Raw genomic sequence first — 19,936 nt, 5'->3', positions numbered from 1 at the left:
CCCTTGCTGCTTTTAATATTTTTTCTTTGTATTTAATTTTTGATAGTTTGATTAATATGTGTCTTGGCGTATTTCTCCTTGGATTTATCCTGTATGGGACTCTCTGTGCTTCCTGGACTTGATTAACTATTTCCTTTCCCATATTAGGGAAGTTTTCAACTATAATCTCTTCAAATATTTTCTCAGTCCCTTTCTTTTTCTCTTCTTCTTCTGGGACCCCTATAATTCGAATGTTGTTGTGTTTAATGCTGTCCCAGAGGTGTCTCAGATTGTCCTCAATTCTTTCCATTTTTTTTCTTCATTCTGCTCTGTGATAGTTATTTCCACTATTTTATCTTCCAGGTCATTTATCCATTCTTCTGCCTCAGTTATTCTGGTATTGTTTCCTTCTGGAAAATTTTTAATTCCACTTATTGTGTTGTTCATCATGTTTACTTTTTCGTTCTAGGTCCTTGTTAAACGTTTCTTTTATCTTCTCCATTCCAGTTCCCAGATTTGGGATCATCTTTACTATCATTACTCTGAATTCTTTTCAGGTAGACTGCCTATTTCCTCTTCATTTGTTTGGTATGGTGGGTTCTTACCTTACTCCTTCATCTGCTGTGTGTTTCTCTGTCTTCTCATTTTGCTTAACTTACTGTGTTTGGGGCCTCCTTTTTGCAGGCTTCTGGTTCGTAGTGTCCCATTGTTTTTGGTGTCTGCCTCCAGTGGCTATGTTTGGTTCAGGGGGTTGTGTAGGCTTCCTGGTGGAGGGAACTAGTGCCTGTGTTCTGGTGGGTTGGGCTGGATCTTGTCTTTCTGGTGGGCAGGTCCGCATCCGTTTGTGTTTTGGGGTGTCTGTGACCTTATTATGATTTTAGGCAGCCTCTCTGATAATAGGTGGGGCTGTGTTCCTGTCTTGCTAGTTGTTTGCCATAGGGTGTCCACCACAGGAGCTTGCTGGTCTTTGAGGGGAGCTGGGTTTTAGCATTGAGATGGAGATCTCTGGGAGAGCTTTCGCCTTTTGATATTTCATGGCACCGGAGTTCTCTGGTACACCAATGTCCTGAACTTGGCTCTCTCACCTCAGAGGCACAGGCCTGACACCCGGCCCGAGCACCAAGACCCTTTAGCCACACGGCTGGAGGTGAGAGCAAGAGGTAACTTTCGTACACCTCAAAGACCACCAATGGGATTCACAGACCATTTTCTCTCCAGAAGTGAAGAAAACAGAATTCAGTCTTCGGCTAGTCAGCCACTTTGGTAGCCAGCCTCCAAGATGGCCCTAATCATCCCCTAATTATCTCCCAATCTTCATGCGCCTGTGTGGCCCCTCACACTTGAAAAGGGCTGAGTGTTTAACTATTAAGACATTGCAGAAATGACAACGTGCAGCTTCCGAAGGTGGGTCATAAAAGACATTGCAGCTTCTGATTTGTTTTCTGCTAGATCACTCATCCTGGGGTAAGCCAGCTGCCATGTCATGAGGACACTCAAGCAGTCCTAAGCAGAGATCCATGTGGCAAGGAGCTGAGGCCTCCAACTGCAGCCAAGTTAGTAAGTCATCTCATAAGTCAAAAGATTGAATTTTATTTATTTTTCATTGTGTTAGGTCTTCGTTGCTGCACAGGGCTTTCTCTAGTTGTGTCGAGCGGGGCTTATTCATCATTGTGGTGCACGGGCTTCTCCTTGTGGTGGTTTCTCTTCTTGTGGAGTATGGGCTGTAGGTGCATGGGCTTCAGTAGTTGTGTCATGCAGGCTCAATAGTTGTGGCTTGCGGGCTCTAGAGCACAGGGTCAGTAGTTGTGACACACAGGCTTAGTTGCTCTGTGGCATGTGGGATCTTCCCAGACCAGGGATTGAACCCCTGTCCCCTGCATTGGCAGGCAAATTCTTACCCACTCTGCCCCAAGGAAGTCCAGTGTGCTCCTTTTTAAACCTAGTCTGTTTCCTTTATTTTCTATCTTAACTATTCTGTATTAAATTTAAAAAATAATACTCCTTTCTACCCCTCCTCTTTGAGTATTATATATGAAGAAGTATGTCTTATATATTAATCTCAAATTTTCAGCTTACTTTTAAGAAGTAATCACAAGGTCAAGTGTTTAATACCTTTCACTTCCACCTTGAAAAGCATGGATATTAAAGTGCTGATATAATTACCTTCCCTAGTCTATATTTTTTACTTTTTGTTATGTATAAAAAACAACTAAAAACATACACGGTTTGTAAGAAAATGACAAATTTTGAAAATTCAGAATCTGAATACACTCTATACCTAGCTTCTAGATAAAGACACAGAAAATTTCCAGACACTCAGAGGCCCCTTGGTCCCATTCTAGTGGCTCCCCTTAAGGTTTACTATTGTTCTGGTATGTAACAAAAAGATCACTTTCCCTGTATTTTGTATTTTATATAAATGCTATGACACAGTATGACCACTTTTGGACAGGGCTTTTTATTCCCTATGTTGTTTGTGAATATACCTATATGATTGCCTGTTGTGATCATGTATTGACACTGTTGCATAGGATTCCATAGTGTAAACATTTAACTACTAAGTAATTTATTCCAACGTGTATTACAATAGGAGTGATTTTTAGTTTTGTCTCTTGAGAATAGCACTGGTATATAAATTCTAGAACTTGAGCTTTGGTGGTGTGTGTATAAATTATTGTTCAGTATACATGTAGTAGTAAAATTTTTGAGTCATAACTTTCATGTGTTTATCTTTTTAGATACTTCTAAATATTTTCAAAACATTTGTATGAATTTTCATGCTCAGCAGCAGTGAATGAGATTCAAGGATTCCACACATTCTTGTCAAACTTGATAATACCTGTCGTTTTCACTTGAACTTTGTGGTTCGTAAGTGATAATTCCAAGGATTGCTTTTGTTTCATTTAATTGACTACTAAGAAGCCAAGCATCTTTTGATATGTTTACTTAACATTCTGTACTGTCTTTTTTGAAATATCTTTTGGTATATTTTCCCCATTTTTTCTCTTACATTATCTTCTTATTGAAGACTTTTTTTTAAAAAACATCTGAAGACTTCTTATTTAGGAGTTTTTTATATATGCTTGATATGAGTTCTTCTCTCTTTCTGTCACTCCTTCTCTTTCTTTAGATGATTGTCAGTTTTTAATGTTAATAACTCTAATTTGTTATTTTCCTCTTTATTTACTTATTTAGTCATATTTCTATTTATTTATGTAGTCTTCTTATCTGTAGCAGAGCACATTATTTATTCTAAACCACAAAGATATCTTCATTTCTTCAATATATCTAATTATTAAGCTTTAAATTTAAGTTAACTTTCCAAACTAAATATGTTGTATCATAGTGAAAATTAATTTTTTCTATGACAGCTGAAAAGTTACATTTATTCAAAAAATGTTGTATTCATCTTTCTTTTCATCTGCTCCTACCTCTCGTTGATTCACAGAGGTAAACACCACTTCATCCATGGATCTGACTTTTCTCTGATGTCTCATGGTCATTCTCACCAATTCTTCTTACGTCCTGAAATCTTTAGCAATCCCATTATTCCACAAAAGCAAAAACCCTCCTTGGGTCTTTTTCCTCAGAAGATTGATTATTCCCACATTTTAAATGGGAGATTGCAATAAGTTAGGAGAAAATGCCACAAGGGTCTCTCTTTTTATTCACATCTTTTATCAGCCTCTGCTTGCACTCTCTGTTCAAAGATTTTTGTACAACACATTGATGGAAGATGCCAGTTGTTTCTCTCCCTGGGGCAAAAGACAGATTAATTACCTGACAAATAAAATAGAGACAGTGTCTTGCTCTGTTCAAATGTTGGACAGGGTTGCTTGCATCCTACTTTAAAAGCGTCAGGTGACTGAAGCTTAAGATTCCTAAGCTTCAATCCACACTTGCACCAAGCACAGCACCCAACAGGACTGCTTTACATGACCCCATGAGACTTTTGTGTGCAAGTGGAACAGAGAAAAAATATAAAACTATTGCTGTCTGTTTGTGTCATAAAAATGATTTTTGTCTCATTTAAAATATTTTTTTCTAAAATCCAAAAACGTGTCAGGCTAAAATATTGGACTTTCAAATATGGTAAAATCTAAGACCACATTTCTTTCCAGTTTTGTTGATGATGGGATGCCGTCAGAGATATGACTTCATTAAACACAATAGGTAAGTTTCCTTCATAGGCCTGATTAGGGAATGTGAAAATAATCCCCGGAAAAATCTGGACATTCTCTAGTTCTCCAGTATTGGTTAAGATGGTAGAAAGGGCCCTTCATTGTCCTATATGTGAATGCAGATCAATTGTGAGAGGTGGGGATAAGACAAGCAGCCTAAGTATCCTTTATATTTGTTTGTTGTACTACTAGTAGAAAGAGGAAGGCTCAACCTGTCACCATGGTTGATATAGGAAATGAGCTGCTTGAAACTACACAGAAATGTACCTGCTTGTATTTTCTGTGCAGTTACCCTCTCTTTTGGTGTGCCCTGATACCTCCCTCAACTTATGTACCACCTCCAGCAGCATTAAGCAGAAATCCAAAGAAATCTATTCTTTGGAATTATGAGGAAGGGAAGACTCGAAAATTTCATAGCATGTTTTATACAAGTATACACGTCACCGTCCTTATCTATGTCATGCCATGCATGGAGGGTCAGTAGGTTCAGGGGATTCTGGAAGCAGCAAGGTCTGTGGGGTTAATCAGAGCTGCATTCATGGGCAAGAAAAGAGAAGGGCCTTATCTTGGTCACTTTCTCAATGCTAGTAGCTACAAAAGAAGAGGACAGCAGACATCTTAGGGAGAAGAGCCAACATTAAATGAAATGTCCTAATTACTCTAGGCAACCTCTCATGATAGCCTCCCATAGCTCCTCAAATCCCTACATCCTTGCACAAGGAATAGTGTAATATTACTGGAGCGTGTGACTGCAGATTAACATTATTTTGTTGAAAAAAATAAAAACAGGTTCAAGTGACAGGATTTGAAAAGGGTTCACAGTGTGAGAGAAACTACTGTAACAATGTAGACAGAACACTTTGGATGGATTCATCATGTTTTTATTTTTATTTCTTTTTTGCTGCTTCAGAACCTGTAGTAGAGATTGGTGTGTTCCATGATGCAGTCCCACTTCTTATAAGTTTTAGGTGGAATACCCCATTAGGAAAAAGTGCACATAAGGAAGATTAGTGAGTCAAACTCCTCTGCCTCTGTCAGCAGTGGGTGAAAAAGGATTTAGACCAAGAGCTTTCATCCTTTGATGTTCGAAGTTTTCACTATATGAATGATGTCTTGTTTGTTTGCAGGTCAGGAGGCTTGGTCTCGATATCCCTGTTTAAAAAGTGTTATCACATGTCTGCCAGAAAGAATTGCTGATGATACTGGAAAAAATTGACAGTTATCCCTAACAATTAAGGGTTTCTCAGCAACATGGTTGGAACGAGAGATTGTTACACTGAGTGAAGCAAGTCAGACACAGAAAGACAGATATCATATGATATTGCTTATATGCAAAATCTAAAAAGAAAATGGTACAAAAGAACTTATTTACAAAACAGAAGTGAGTCATGTATATAGAAAACAAACTTATGGTTACCAGGGGATAAGTGGGGGAGGGATAAATTGGGAGAATGGGACTGACATATACACACTAGTATATATTAAATGGATGAGTACTGATATGGACCTGCCGTATAGCACAGGGAACTCTACTCAATGCTCTGCACTGGCTTATATGGGGAAAGAATCTTAAAAGAAAACAAGGGTTTGAGGATTATATAATAAATATATATGTGCAAAACATTTAACATGAAAAGAAAAATCATCTAACTCTGTGGTCCCTGTTATGGTGTAAATATATTGTACCTCTAGTTTTCAAATTTTGAAGCCCAGCTCCCATGTTGATGGTATTAGGAGATAGGGCTTTTGGGGGGTGATTAGGTCATGAGGCCGGAGACCTCAAACATGGGATTAGTGACCTAATAAATGTAGCAACAGAAGATCTTATGCCCATTACATCATTTCATTGCAGAGCCAGAAAACCCACATTATGAACCAGAAATTGGTCCCTCACCAGACAATAAGGCAGCTGGCAACTTGTTCTTTTTTTTAATTAATTAATTGATTAATTTTTTGGCTGTGTTGGGTCTTAGGTGCAGTGCACGGGCTTCTTGTTGCAGTGGCTTTTCTGGTTGCGGAGCACAGGCTTTAGGCGTGCCGGCTTCAGTAATTGTGGCACGTGGGCTCAGTAGTTGTGGCTCATGAGCTGTAGAGCGCAGGCTCAGTATTTGTGGTGCACTGGCTTAGTTACTCCATGGCATGTGGGATCTTCCCGGATCAGGGCTTGAACCAGAGTCCCCTGCATTGGCTGGTGGTTTCTTAGCAACTGCGCCAAGAGGGAAGCCCTAAATGTCTGACTCTGTTTCTGTTTTGTAATTTAGTTCATGTGTAGCAAATTTTAGATTCCACCTATAAGTGATATCTTATGATAAGTCTCTTTTTCTGTCTGACTTATTTCACTTAGAATGATTGTGCCTAAGTCCACCAGAGTTGCTTCAACTGGCCTTATTTCATTGATTTCATGGCTGAGTAATATTTCATTGTACATAAGTACAACATCTGCTTTATCCATGTTTTCTTCCAAGGACATTTAGGTTGTACCAACTCGAGGCTATTGTAAAGAGAGCAGCACTAAACGTTGTGGTGCTTGTGTCCTGCGGATTTTTTTTTTCCAAAGATGTATGCTGATGACTGGAAGTTCTGTATGCTCTGTACATCTGTTTTATAGATTTTTTAGGAAACACAGTACACTTCTCTAGAGTGGCTGTTGGCAAATTACATTCCCACCAGCAGCGTAGAGGGCTCCCATTTCTCCACGCCCTGTCCTGAATTTCTGCTTTTTACACTTTGCGAGGACAGCCCTTCTGACTGATGCGAAGTGATACCTGCTTGTAGTGTTGATTTGCATTGCCCGCCTGCTTGGTAGGCCAAAAAGGGCGTATGCATTTTTCCTTAATATATTCAGGAAAAACGCATACACCCATTTGGCCAAGTGCATCATTGGCGAATTCAGCCGCTTTTCATGTGCTTTAATGACAGTCCAATCTACCTCTTGAAATACCTTTGCTGCAATTCTGTCTTGCTTTGAAGTCCTTTTTGATGACTTACCTCAAGAGATTTTTCAACAATAGTTATCATTTACAAGCCTGCAGGTTTGTGAATTGCAGTGCCCCGGAGCACCATTTTTCAACTTGCTTTTTTGGGAACTTTCCACAAAACAGGAGGGTTGCTTCAAGCCCTATTCTGGTTCTGGGGGCAAGCTGAGCCTTTGGTCAATTCCTCTTCCTGATTGGAAATTAGAGTGGCATGTGGCTGTCCAAATATCTAGGGCTTGTCTCTCATTGGTTCCCAATTTCTGCTTCATCCTCCGGACAAATTCCAAACTGTGCGAAATAGGATGTTGAAGGTGCTGATTTCCCCAAGTGGGGAGATTAAGAAAGGCTCGAGGGGGAAAGCCTACCACAGAGAGATGAGGAGATGAGGTGCCTTTTCCAAACTTTTCCTGATCAGACGGCGTACGATCCTTTGGGTGTCCCATGCATGTTTTATCTGTGGGAAGGATCCCCTGTCCCTGGAGATTTGGGACCCATGGAATGGGGACCAGGCAGTATTACTCTAAAGGGGCTACATTTGCGTACCCATCCTTATAAAGCCTCTCACCCCACGAGTGTCTAACCTTAGGTCCCATCCAGCTGTGGGTCTAGACATGGTCAGTCCAGGTTGGAGCACAGCCACTGAACGAATTCTGTATGAATTTCTATCTCTCTCAGTGTCTTTGTTTTTTTATTTGTAATTTATTTTTATAATGGGGTATAGCTGACTTTCAATGCCCTGTTCTTGCTGCTGTACATCGACTTGATTCACTTACAGAGAGACATAAGTAAATTCTTTTTCAGATTCTTACCAGTCATATATATTCTTTTCCGGTGACTAGAGTGTGCTGAGTCCAGTTCCTTGAGCTGCAGGGTAGGTCTTGTCGATTACCTCTTTGGTCTTTGGAATGTATCTGTGCTAATTTCAACCTCCTGCTTTATGCCTCACCCCACCCCACCTTCCCCTTTAGCAAACAAAAGTGTGTTTACTGAATGTGTGACTCTGTTTCTGTTTTGTAATTTAGTTCATGTGTAGCAATTTTTAGATTCCACCTATAAGTGATATCTTATGATAAGTCCCTTTTCTGTCGGACATATTTCACTTAGAATGATCAAACCAAAATCCACCCGAGTCGCTGCAACTGGCCTGATTCCATTGATTTCAAGGCTGAGTAATATTCCATTGAACATAAGTACCACATCTTCTTAATCCATTTTTTCCTTCCAAGAACATTTAGGTTGTATCCAAGTCTAGGCTCTTGTAAACAGAGCAGCACTAAACGTTGGGGTGCCTGTGTCCTGTCGATTTTTGGTTTTTCCAAGATATACGCCCATGAGTGGAAGTGCCGTGTGCTCTGTAGCTCTGTTTCTTAGATTTCTTAGGAAACACAATACACTTCTCCAGAGTTGCCTTTGGCAAGTTACATTCCAACCATCAGCGAAGCAGGGCTGCCTTTTCTCCTCGCCCTGTCCTGCATTTCTGGTTTCTACACTTTGTGAGCTTGGCCCTTCTGTCCGATGCGAAGTGACACCTCTTTGTAGTGTTGATTTGCATTGCCCGTTTGGTTGTCCTAAAAGGGCGTATGTGGTCTCCCTGAATATATTCAGGAAAAACGCATACGCCTTTTTGGCCAAGTGCATCATTGGTGAAGTTAAGCCCCTTTTCACGGGCTTTAATGGCAAGTCCAATCTATCTCTTGAAATCCCTTTCCTGCAATTCTGCCTTGCTTTCAAACCCTTTTCATTGACTTACCTCGAGATATTTTACTACGATGGGTATCATTTACAACCCTGCAGGACTGTGAATTGCAGTGCCCTTGAGCTCCATTTTCAACTTGCTTTTTTGGGAACTGGCCACAAAACAGCAGGGTTGCTTCCAGCCCTATTCTGGTTCCTGAGGTAAGCTAAGCCTTTGGTCAATTCTTCTTCCTGATTGGAAATTAGAGTGACAAGTGCCTGTGCAAACATCTATGGCTTGTCTCTCATTGGTTCCACCCCTTTCTCTTCATCCTCTGGACAAATTCCAAACTGTGCGAAAGAGGGTTTGAAGGCGCTGACTTCCCCAAGTGGAGAGATTGTTAGGAAGGAGGCTAGAGGTGGGAACCCGGGCACCAGGAGATGAGGAGATTAGGGGCCTTTTCCAAACTTTTCCCGATTAGAGGGTGTACCATCCTTTGGGTGTCCCACGCATATGTTAGCTGTAGGAAGATTTCCCTGCACCTGGAGATTTGGGACCCATGGAATGGGGCCCAGGCAGTATTACTCTAAAGGGGCTGCATATGGTGGCCCATCCTCACCTATCCTCTCAGCCCCATGAGTGTTCAGCCTTAGGTCCCATCCAGCTGTGGGTCTAGATGTGGTCAATCGAGTTGCATCACAGCCCCTGAATGAATTTTGTAAGAATTCCTCTCTCTCTCTCTGTCTTTCTTTTTAATTTATTTCTATAATGGGGTAAAGCTGATTTTCAAATCTGTGTGTCTTGCTGCTGTACATCCACTTGATTCACTTACAGAGAGACATCAATAAATTCTTTTTCAGTATATACTAGTCAGATGTGTTCTTTTCCTGTGAATAGAGTGTGCTGAGTCCAGTTCTTTGAGCAGGGAGTAGGTCTTGTCCATTACATTATTTGTTTATGGAACTGTATCTGTGCCAATTTCAACCTCCTGGTTTATGCATCACCATACCGCACCTTTCCCCTTAAGCAGCCATAAGTGTGTTTTCTAAATGTATGACTCTGTTCTGTTTTGTAATTCAGTTCATGTGTGACAGTTTTTAAATTCCCCCTATAAGTGATATCTTATGATAAGTTTCTTTTTCTTTCTGACTTACTTCACTCTCAATGCCCATACCTATGTTCCTCCGAGTTGCTGCAACTGGCTTTATTTCACTGATTTCAGGGCTGAGTAATATTCCATTGTACATAAGTACCCAATCTTCTTTATCCATTTTTTCCTTCCAAGGACATTTAAGTTGTACCCAAGTCGAGGCTCTTGTAAACAGAGCAGCACTAAACGTTTTGGTGCCTGCGTCCTGTCGACTCTTTGCTTTCCAAGCTGTAAGCCTATGAGTGGAAGTGCTGTATGCTCTGTAGCTGTGCTGTTTAGATGTTTTAGGAAACGCAATACACTTCTCCAGAGTGGCCTTTGGCAATTTACATTCCCCCCATCAGCTTGACAGGGCTCCACTTTCTCCCCACCCTGTCCTGCATTTCTGGTTTTTAACAATTGTGAGGATGGCCCTGCCTTCAGATGTCAAGTGATACCTCTTTGTAGTATTGATTTGTATCGCCTGCTTGTCTGGTGGGCCAAAAAGGGCGTATGCGTTTTTTCTGAATATATTCAGGAAAAACGCATACACCCTTTTTGGCCAAATGCATCCTTGGCGAAGTTCTGCCACTTTTCTTGTGCTTTAAGGGTGAGTCCAATCTACCTCTTGAAATCCCTTTCCTGCAAGTCTGCCTTGCTTTCAAATCCTTTTCATGGACTTACCTCAAGATATTTTTCGATGATAGGTATCATTTACAGCCCTGCAGGTTTGTGAATTGCAGTGCCCTTGAGCTCCATTTTTCAACTTGCTTTTTAGGGAACTGGCCACAAAAGAGCAGGATTGCGTCAAGCCCTATTCTGGTTCCAGGGGGGCAAGCTGAGCCTTTGGTTAATTCTTCTTCCTGATTGGAAATTAGAGCGACATGTGCCTGTGCAAACACCTAAGGCTGGTCTCTCATTTCCCCCCCCCCTTCCAGTTCACCCTCTGGACAAATTCCAAGCTGTTTGAAACAGGATGTTGAAGGTGCTGATTCCCCAAGTGGGGAGATTGTTAGGAAAGAGGCTGGTGGGCAGAACCTGAGCACCAGAAGATGAGGGGCCTTTTCCAAACTCTTCCCGATCAGAGGGTGGACCATCCTCTGTGTGTCCCATGCATGTTTTAGCTGTAGGAAGATTTCCCTGCACCTGGAGATTTGGGACCCATAGAATGGGGACCAGGCAGTATTACTCTAAAGGGGCTGCATTTGCTGGCCTATCCTCACCAATCCTCTCAGCCTGACGAGTGTCCAGCCGTAGGTCCCATCCAGCTGTGGGTCTAGATGTGGTCAATCCAGGTTGCATCGCAGCCCCCGATCGAATTTTGTAAGAATTCCTCTCTCTCCCTGTCTTTTTTTAAAGTTATTTTTATAATGGGTTGTAGCTGATTTTCATTGCTGTGTTTCTTGCTTCTATACATCCACTTGATGCACTTACAGAGAGACATCAATAAATTGTTTTTCAGTTTCTACTAGTCAGATATATTCTTTCCCTGTGAGTAGAGTGTGCTGAGTCCAGTTCTTTGAGCAATGAGTAGGTCTTGTCGATTCCAGTATTGGTTTATGGAATGATGTCTGTGCCAATTTCAACCTCCTGGTTTATGCGTCACCCCACTGCACCTTTCCCCTTAAGCGACCATAAGTGTGTTTTGTAAATGTGTGACTGTGTTCTGTTTTGTAACTCAGTTCATGTGTGGCGATTTTTAGATTCCCGGTATAAGTGACATCTTATGATAACATTCATTTTGTCTGACTTATTTCACTCTCAATGACCGGAGTTAAGTCCCCCCGAGTTGCTGCAACTGGCCTTATTTCATTGATTTCAGGGCTGAGCAATATTCCATTGAACATAAGTACTAAATCTTCTTTATCCACTGTTTCCTTCCAAGGACATTTAAGTTGTACCCAGGTCTAGGCTCTTGTAAACAGAGCAGCAGTACACTTTGGGGTGCCTGTGTCCTGTCGATTTTTGGGTTTTCCAAGATATACGCCCATGAGTGGAAGTGCCCTATGCTCTGTAGCTCTGTTTCTTAGATTTCTTAGGAAACACAATACACTTCTCCAGAGTGCCCTCGGCAGTTTACATTCCCACAATCAGCGTAACGGGTCTCCCTTTTCTCCACGTCCTATCCTGCATTTCTTCTTTTTACACTTTGTGAGGCGGCCCTTCTGATTGATACGAAGTCATACCTCTTTGGATTGTTGATTTTCACTGCGCACCTGTTTGGTTGGCCAAAAAGGGCGTGTGCGTTCTTCCTGAATATATTCTGGAAAAACGCATACACCCTTTTTGGCCAACTGCATCGTTGGCGAAGTTCAGCCGCTTTTCATGTGCTTTAATGGCCAGTCCAATCTACCTCTTTAAATCCCTTTCCTGCAATTCTGTCTTGCTTTCAAGTCCAGTTTCATGACTTACCTCAAGGCATTTTTCGATGTTAGGAATCTTTTACAACCCTGCAGCATTGTGAATTGCAGTGCCCCTGAGCTCCATTTTTCAACTTGTTTCTTTGGGATCTGTCCACAAAACAGGATTGTTTCAAGCCCTATTCTGGTTCCGGAGGCAAGCTGAGCGTTTGGTCAGTTCCTCTTCCTAATTGGAAATTAGAGTGGCATGTGCCTGTCCAAACACCTAGGGCTTGTCTCTCATTGTTTCCCCCCCTTCCGCTTCATCCTCCGGACAAATTCCAAAGTGTGCGAAACAGGATGTTGAAGGTGCAGAATTCCCCAAGTGGGGAGATTGTTAGGAAAGAGGCTGGAATGGCGAACCCGAGCACCAGGAGATGAAAAATGAGGTGCGTTTTAGAAACCTTTCCCGATCACATGGGGTACCATCCTCTGTGTGTCCCATGCATGTTTTAGCTGTACAAAGGGTCCCCTGCACCTGAAGATTTGCGACCCATGGATTGGGGACCAGGCAGTATTACTCTAAAGGGGCTGCATTTGCTGTCCCATCCTCACCAAAACTCTCATCCCCACGAGTGTCCAGCCTTATGTCCTGTCTAGCTGCGGATCTAGACGGGGTCAATGCAGGTTGCATCACAGCCCCTGAACAAATTTTGTAACAGTTTCTCTCTGTCTTTTTTTGTAATTTATTTTTATAATGGGGTGTAGCTCACTTTGAATGCTGTCTTTCTTGCTGCTGCACATCCACTTGATTCACTTACAGAGAGACATCCATAAATTCTTTTTCGGATTCTTACCAGTTGTATATATTCTTTTCTGGTGACTAGAGTGTGCTGAGTCCAGTTCTTTGAGCTATAGAGGAGGTCTTGTCGATTACCTGTTTGGTCTTTGGAACGTATCTGTGCTAATTTCAACCCTCTGGTTTATGCCTCACCCCACCCCACCTTTCCCCTTTAGCAGCCATAAGTTTGTTTTCTAAATATGTGACTCTGTTTCTGTTTTGTAATTTAGTTCATGTGCAGCCATTTTTAGATTCCACCTATAAGTGATATCTTATGCTAAGTGTCTTTTTGTGTCTGACTTATGTCACTTAGAATGATCGTACCTAAGTCCACCTGAGTTGCTGCAACTGGCCTTATTTCATTGATTTCATGGCTGAGTAATATTCCATTGTACAGAAGTACCACATCTTCTTTATCCAGTTTTTCCTTCCAAGGACATTTATATTGTCTCCAAGTCGAGGCTCCTGCAAAAGGGCTGCACTAATAGTTGAAATTCCTGTGTCCTATGGATTTATGGTTATCCCGAGATATACACCCAGGCGTGGAGGTGCCGTATGCTCTGTAACTCTATTTTTTAAATTAATTCATTTTTTTTGCCTGTGTTGGGTCTTTGTTATTGCGTGCGGGCTTTCTTTAGTTGCAGCAAGTTGGGGCTACTCTTCGTTGTAGTGCATGGGTTTCTCATTGCACTGGCTTCTCTTCTTGCGGAGCACAGGCTCTAGGCGTTGGACTTCAGTACTTGTGGCTCACGGGCTCTAGAGCACAGGCTCAGTAGTCGTGGCGCACGGGCTTAGTTGCTCCGCGGCATGTGATATCTTTCCACACCAGGGCTCGAACCCGTGTCCTCTGCATTGGCAGTTGGATTCTTAACCACTGCGCCACCAGGGAAGTCCCTATAGCTCTGTGTTTTAGAATTTTTAGGAAACGTCGTACCCTTCTGCAGCGTGGCTGTTAGCAGTTGACATTCCCACCGTCAGCGCAGCAGCGTTCCCTTTTCTCCACGTCCTCGCCTCCATGTCTGGTTTTTACACACTGTGAGGGTGGCCCTTGTGACTGGGCAAAGCGACGCATCTCTGTAGTGTTGATTTGTATTTCCCGCGTGTTTGGTTGGCACAAGGGCGTATGGATTTACACCTTTACGCCCTTTTTGGCCAACTGACTCGTAGGCAATGTTGAGCACCTTTCATGTGCTTTAATGGCGGCGAGTCCAGTCTACCTCTTGCAATCCGGTTCCTGCAATTCTGCCTTGTTTTCAAGTCCTTTTCAGTTACTTACCCCAAGACATTTTTCCACCATAGTTGTCATTTACAACCCTGCAGGCGTTGTGGATTGCAGTGCCCCTGAGCACCTGTCTTCAACATGTTTCTGGAACCGGCCACAAAGTGGCAGGATCGCTTCAAGCCCCATTCTGGTTACAGGGGCAGCCTGAGCCTTTGGGAAATTCCTCTTTCTGATGGGAAATTAGAGTGGCATGTGCTGTCCAAACACGTAGAGCTTGTTTCTCATTCTTTCCCCTGCTTCCCCTTCATCCTCTGGACAAATTCCAAGCCGTGCACGACCGGCTGTTGAGTGTGTTGACTTCCCCAGGTGGGGAGACTCTAAGGAACGAGGCTGGAGCGGGGATCCCTCCCCTAGGACATGTGGAGATGGGGTGATTTTCCAAACCCTTCCCGCCCATCCGACCTCCCATCCTCTGGGGTTCTGTCCAGACACCGCGGGGTTTCCAGTGGTGCGGGGCTCTGGCGCCGACCTGGAGAGAGCAGCCCTGCTACCCGCGCCTGCAGCGCCGCCTGCTGGTCTCTCCGTCCTGCCATCGGGCACAGTCTTCACCTTCCCCGCTGCCTCAGATGCTCTGTCTCCGCACTGTCCTGTGATCAGCCCCTCGTCCCCACCGCCGTCACCCCCAGCTCCACACCCCTCCTCCAGCCTCAGTGATGACCCAGGACTGGCCTCCCCCGCCTTCCTACCATTGGTCTGTGTCCTCAATCCACCTGTGCAGACAGGTAAGGATCCCCTCGAGAGGCTCCCAAACGCTTCACCCCTACATCCTCCCCGGGATCGACCCATGTCCTGTTGGGATGTTCCACCCTCAGCAAGCCCCCAAGTACGTGCCAGGAGCAGGCATCAGACCTGCTGCGTGCACTGCTGTATACTCAGGCATGACCCTGCCCCAAGGTGCAGGAAAGGCACCCTTACCTCGGGACGTGGGGAGAGGGGCTGCCCACAGGGTGGACGTCAGCTCTCGGCTCAGCAGGCAAGGGCAGCCGGGTTCTCGCTCCTTGGACCCTTTCTCACCCAGCCGGACCATGACCCGGCTTTGTTCCCACCCCTGTTGTCCCTCCATTGGCCTCGCTCTTGTGAGCAGAGCAGGACAGTGTGGTCTGTGGTCACAGGCTGAGACACACAGACACTGGCTGAGCCGCGTGCACTCATCCTGACTACACGGAACGGGCACTGTACCAGGGCCTGTGCGGTGTGGGTTCATCTGCCCACAGAGAGGCTGGGCCTCTGTCCTGGCTCCAGAGGTCACCTTGAGTCTGACGGGAGTGTCCGTGCTCCGTGGGCCTTGCTCCAGGCTGGTCTGTGCTGACGGCGTGATGCACAGTGGGGCTTCCTGAGTCCCCCCCGGGGGCTGGAGGCTAAGGTCAGGCACATGGCGGTCCCCACATTGACGTGACAGACCCCAATAAACCCTGCACCTCAGGACTCAGGTGGGCTTCCCTGGGCTGCCACAGCCGAGGAGGCTGGACCCCGCTCGTCCCCCTGTCCTCGCTGATTTTAACTTGCATCCTTCACCCTAATAAACCCTGAGTATAACAGCTTCAGGGAATTCTGGGAGCCTCCAAGGAAAAAGAAGCCGGGGAGGGGGTCTCTTGGTCCCCGACTTTGCAGTTGGGGGCATAAGTCGGTGGGGAGGATCTTGGGGCCCTGGAATCTGAAGGGCCCCCCTACCAGGGGAGGGGTAGGAGACCCTGGGTGGTAGTTACGCTGAGTCCAAAGCCCTCCTGCGTAGGAGGCTTCCTAGCCCCGGGGATCCTGAAGCGGCCGGCTCCCTCCTCCCCTCCGCCTGCAGGCCTGGTCCCTGCTCTTGAGAGATTCCCTAGGGTGGGGTCCTGGTGCTGGAGGTGCCCCGATGCTGTGGCCTCCTGAGTCTCCAGGGAGGATAACGGGAGTGGGGGAAGACCTGTTCACAGAAAGGGAGCTTCTGCTGGAACAGAGCCTGGGTCTGCTGCCCCCGACCCCAGGTGCACTGGGGCAGGAATGTGAGAGCGAGGCTCCCTCCCCTCCCAGGACACACAGGACACATGGGCGCTGGTCGCTGGACTCCCGCACAATATTAAAATCTCCCACGCAGGCCTGATGAGTGAGAGACACTATTTAAAGACTATGAATGGGGGAGGGGGGCCCAGGGAGTGAGGCTGATGTGGGGAGACTTGGAAAATCACCCAAGGATGCACTCTCCCTGCAGCGACCCCCCAGGTGAGCCCAGGTGGAGGTGGACCCATCAAGTCAGAGCCCACATCCTGGGTCTTTGGGGGACAAATAGCCAAGCACCCCCAGTCCTTGCCTCCCCCTGCTGCAGTTAGGGCCTGCCCTGTCTTCTTCATGGCCAAGTTCTCACCCCTCCCAGAAGGCCTCTTGGGGGTTAATGCGATGGGGGTATCCATGGCAGGACTGGAGGGTCTGTGGTGGGCTGGAGGCCTCGTGGCAGGCAGGAGGGCTCCCACCGTTTCTGCCAGTCCACACCTCCTGGTCATAGGCCCGCACAGAGTCCACCAGGCTGTGGATGTGGTAGAAGGTGCCAGGGACCAGTCCAGCCCATGCAGGTGTCTGACCACTGAGCGGTCAGTGTGGAGTATTCCCAGGGAGCCCTGGCCGTGCTCGCACCCTCCCGGGAAGGACAAGTCAGCATGGTCCCTGGAATGACCGGGAAGTCAGCCAGAAGCGTACCCCACCCAACTTCACTGTTACCACAAAAAACAAGAGACAACTCCATGCAGAAAGACAGAACATCACCAGCCTGATGCTGTCCTGAGGAAGGTCGGCTGGCATCTGGGAACTGGGTACTACAGTGGGTTGAATGGGGGCCCCCAGAAGTTATGTCCACGTCATGCCCCCCAGAATCTGAGAATGGAACCTTATTTGGAAGTAGGGTCTTTGCAGGTATAATTAGTTACGGATCTGAAGATGAGGTCATCCTGGATCAGGGTGGCCCTAAATCAGTGACAGTGTCCTTCTAAGAGACAAGCAGAGAGACACAGACACACAGGAGACACCATGCGAAGACGGAGGCAGAGATGGGAGGGATGCGGCCACAAGCCCAGGGAGGCCTGGAGCCCCCAGAAGCTGGAAGAGGCGGGAAGGACCCTCCCCTGGAGCCTCCGGAGGGAGCGCGGGCCTGGGACACCTTGACCTCAGACGTCTGGTCTCCGGGACTGAGAGAGGACAGGTTTCTGTTGCTCTGAGCCTCTGTGGTCGTTTGTCACAGCTGCCCCGGCAAGCTAATGCAGCTGGTGAGCAGCTCCCTGGCCTGATCTAAACCCTCCCGCCTCCCGTTAGGGGCAGCCCGCTGCGCCTGTGCTGTTTGTACAAACCATGTGGTTCATGCTGAACGCCGGCTGCCCTTCTGGGCACTGGCATTTTGGAGGGTGAGGGCAGACAACACCACGTGACCAGCCCCCAGCCGGGTACCAAGCCTCTAATGAGCTTCCCTGGGGGGACGGGGGTGGGGGTAACTGTAATGGTTCTGCCCTTGTCGCTGGGGGAAGAGACACCCTAGAGACCCTCGAGGGAAGGAGGGGGCATGAAGGGTCACGACGTGACCGGAGCAGGGGCCCTCCCCCCCGGGCATCCCTACTGCGTGCTGTGACCCATCTCAGCTGTGAGGACACAAGTCACAAGCATGTGCCGGGTCCTGTGAGCCTCCCAGCCGATACCTGAAGGTGAGGGTGGCCCTGCAGACCCCAGCCCTCTCCTGCACGTCTAGTAGGTGGAAGACCCACTTCTCCTTGCCATTCCAGAAGCGGTTCTGGAGCTGTCCTGGGAGGGCTTCTGGGGTTACGCAGGCTGAGCCCCTGTTGCTACGCCCCACTTCCCCACAAGAGCCTCCAGAGCAAGCAGTTTGCCCTGTTGCCTGAGTGACCGCCCACCAGTTTTCTCAGGAAAGAATCAGGGGTTTCTGTAGCAGCGTCTGCAGGCAGCTCTGCATCTGGGCCCACGTTCACGTCTTCTGTGTAAACACCGAGAACCTTCCCTGACACGTGCCCCCGGCTGACCCCCCTCCACATGCTGACCACAGGCCCCAGTGTGGGCGTCAGACTGACCGCCCGTCTCAGCCTCCTCTTGTTGTCAGAGCTGCTCCAGGCCCTGCTCAAGCCCCGTGCACCCACCTTTCACAGGGCTGTCCTGCACCCCCACCTTCAGCAGGAGTTCCCCTAAGTATTTAAGTGAAGGGGTCCAGAGATAAGAAAGGAAGCTACAAACAAACAAACAGATGGAACCAGCTGGGACCAAGATGGCAATGAATGTGACCTCCAACCGACCCCGAGTCTCATCACGTGTTGAGTTTACTATATCAGCATATTAAGAGACACACCCACCGGCGGCCATGGCTGGACATGAAGGACCAGAAACGGGTAAAAGGAGGTGGTACCCCAGCCCCTTGGAAGAAGCCCCGCCCCTTCCCCGGAAGGCCTCTTCATCCCATCACTAGCCTCCCTCCTCCTCCCTTTGTCTTTGCTCTTTAAAATTAAACCTCTCTCTCCAGGAGGGCGAGAAGGTGATCTGTGAACTCAGTTCCCGCTTCTCCATTCTTTGGCCACTGAATGGAGACTGTGCTGTGTTGGTCTCGGCTTTGGTTCTGTTATTTGTCTACTTGACCCCACGTGGGAAAAGGAAACCTTCCCCGCTGGGGCAGAGCGCCTCGCAGGCTGGGGCCCGAGCAGGGTGCACATGACTTCACCTGGTAACAGTCTGTAAGGGGACGGTGGTCTCTGCCTGCGGGGTCGGGAGGGACCACCTAGAGCCACAGCACCGGCTCCGTGGACGGCACGGCCCCTCATGGGCCTGGACCGTGTGCTCTCGTCCCCCCACGCCTGACACCCCCTGACAGTCGTGACGCGGTGACACTGGCTGCTGGGCGTCCAGTCAGGGGGGACCAGAGGCAGCACCTGGTGCCAGGTGAGACGTGCCTTTTCACGGGCAGGGGACATAAGAGATATTAGGACTTTGTGCCTAGAAAACAAACCAAGCGGCCAGAAGGTGATCTGAGCCGTGGACTTGAAACCCACGTGCGAGGTGAGGGCTCCCACTGGACACTGGCTCGGGAGCTTCCGCACAGGCGAGACCACACCCGTGCTTCCCGCCCGACCCCTCCAGGCCTCCCTGTGGGCACAGCTGGGCCTGCACCCCTCAGGCTCCCCGACCCAGAGCCTGGAGGGCTGATGCTGCCAGGGCCTGGGGACGCGAGGGGTCCCTCCACCAACGCTGCTCGGCCCCTCCTGCCCAGTTTCCAGGGGAGGGAAGCCCCGTGGAGTCTGAGGACCGGCACAGGCGAAGCTCGTACCTCCCCCCGCCCGGACCTCCAGCCCCGCCCTGCTTCCTCAGGCCCACCGCCTGCCCCTCCCGGTGCCCGCGTCCCACCGACCCACATTCCCGGTGTGGACGTCCACGTGCACAAGCCGCTCCATGTCCTGTTCCCACATGGGACACTCCCATCCCTGCTTCCCCCTAATGATGGCCCGGACCCCGAATGTTCTGGGCAGGAAGAGGGCCGAGGAGGATGCCGGCCTGTCCCACCTGCCTCCCGGGGGCCCA

At 47.3% G+C, this 19,936-nt stretch overlaps 1 long non-coding RNA gene across 2 annotated transcripts in view; it reads left to right on the top strand.

Moving 5' to 3' along the window:
- LOC117309084 (uncharacterized) overlaps positions 1–18,904 on the top strand; it is a 28,958-nt gene extending 10,054 nt beyond the window's left edge. The window contains exons 4-5 of one of the 2 annotated variants that reach the window (XR_012328125.1): positions 1,429–4,152; positions 5,288–18,904. This is a non-coding gene — a long non-coding RNA (uncharacterized lncRNA). Of the gene's footprint in view, positions 1–1,428 lie in introns of both variants that reach the window. The other variant, XR_004523346.2, reaches the window with a different exon arrangement.
- Positions 18,905–19,936: the final 1,032 nt, after the last annotated feature.

This window comes from Tursiops truncatus, chromosome 19 (genome assembly GCF_011762595.2).
Source record: "Tursiops truncatus isolate mTurTru1 chromosome 19, mTurTru1.mat.Y, whole genome shotgun sequence".
Lineage (NCBI taxonomy): Eukaryota > Metazoa > Chordata > Mammalia > Artiodactyla > Delphinidae > Tursiops > Tursiops truncatus.
Note: the sequence above shows the minus strand (reverse complement) of the source record. Positions and strands in the feature narration are given on the sequence as shown.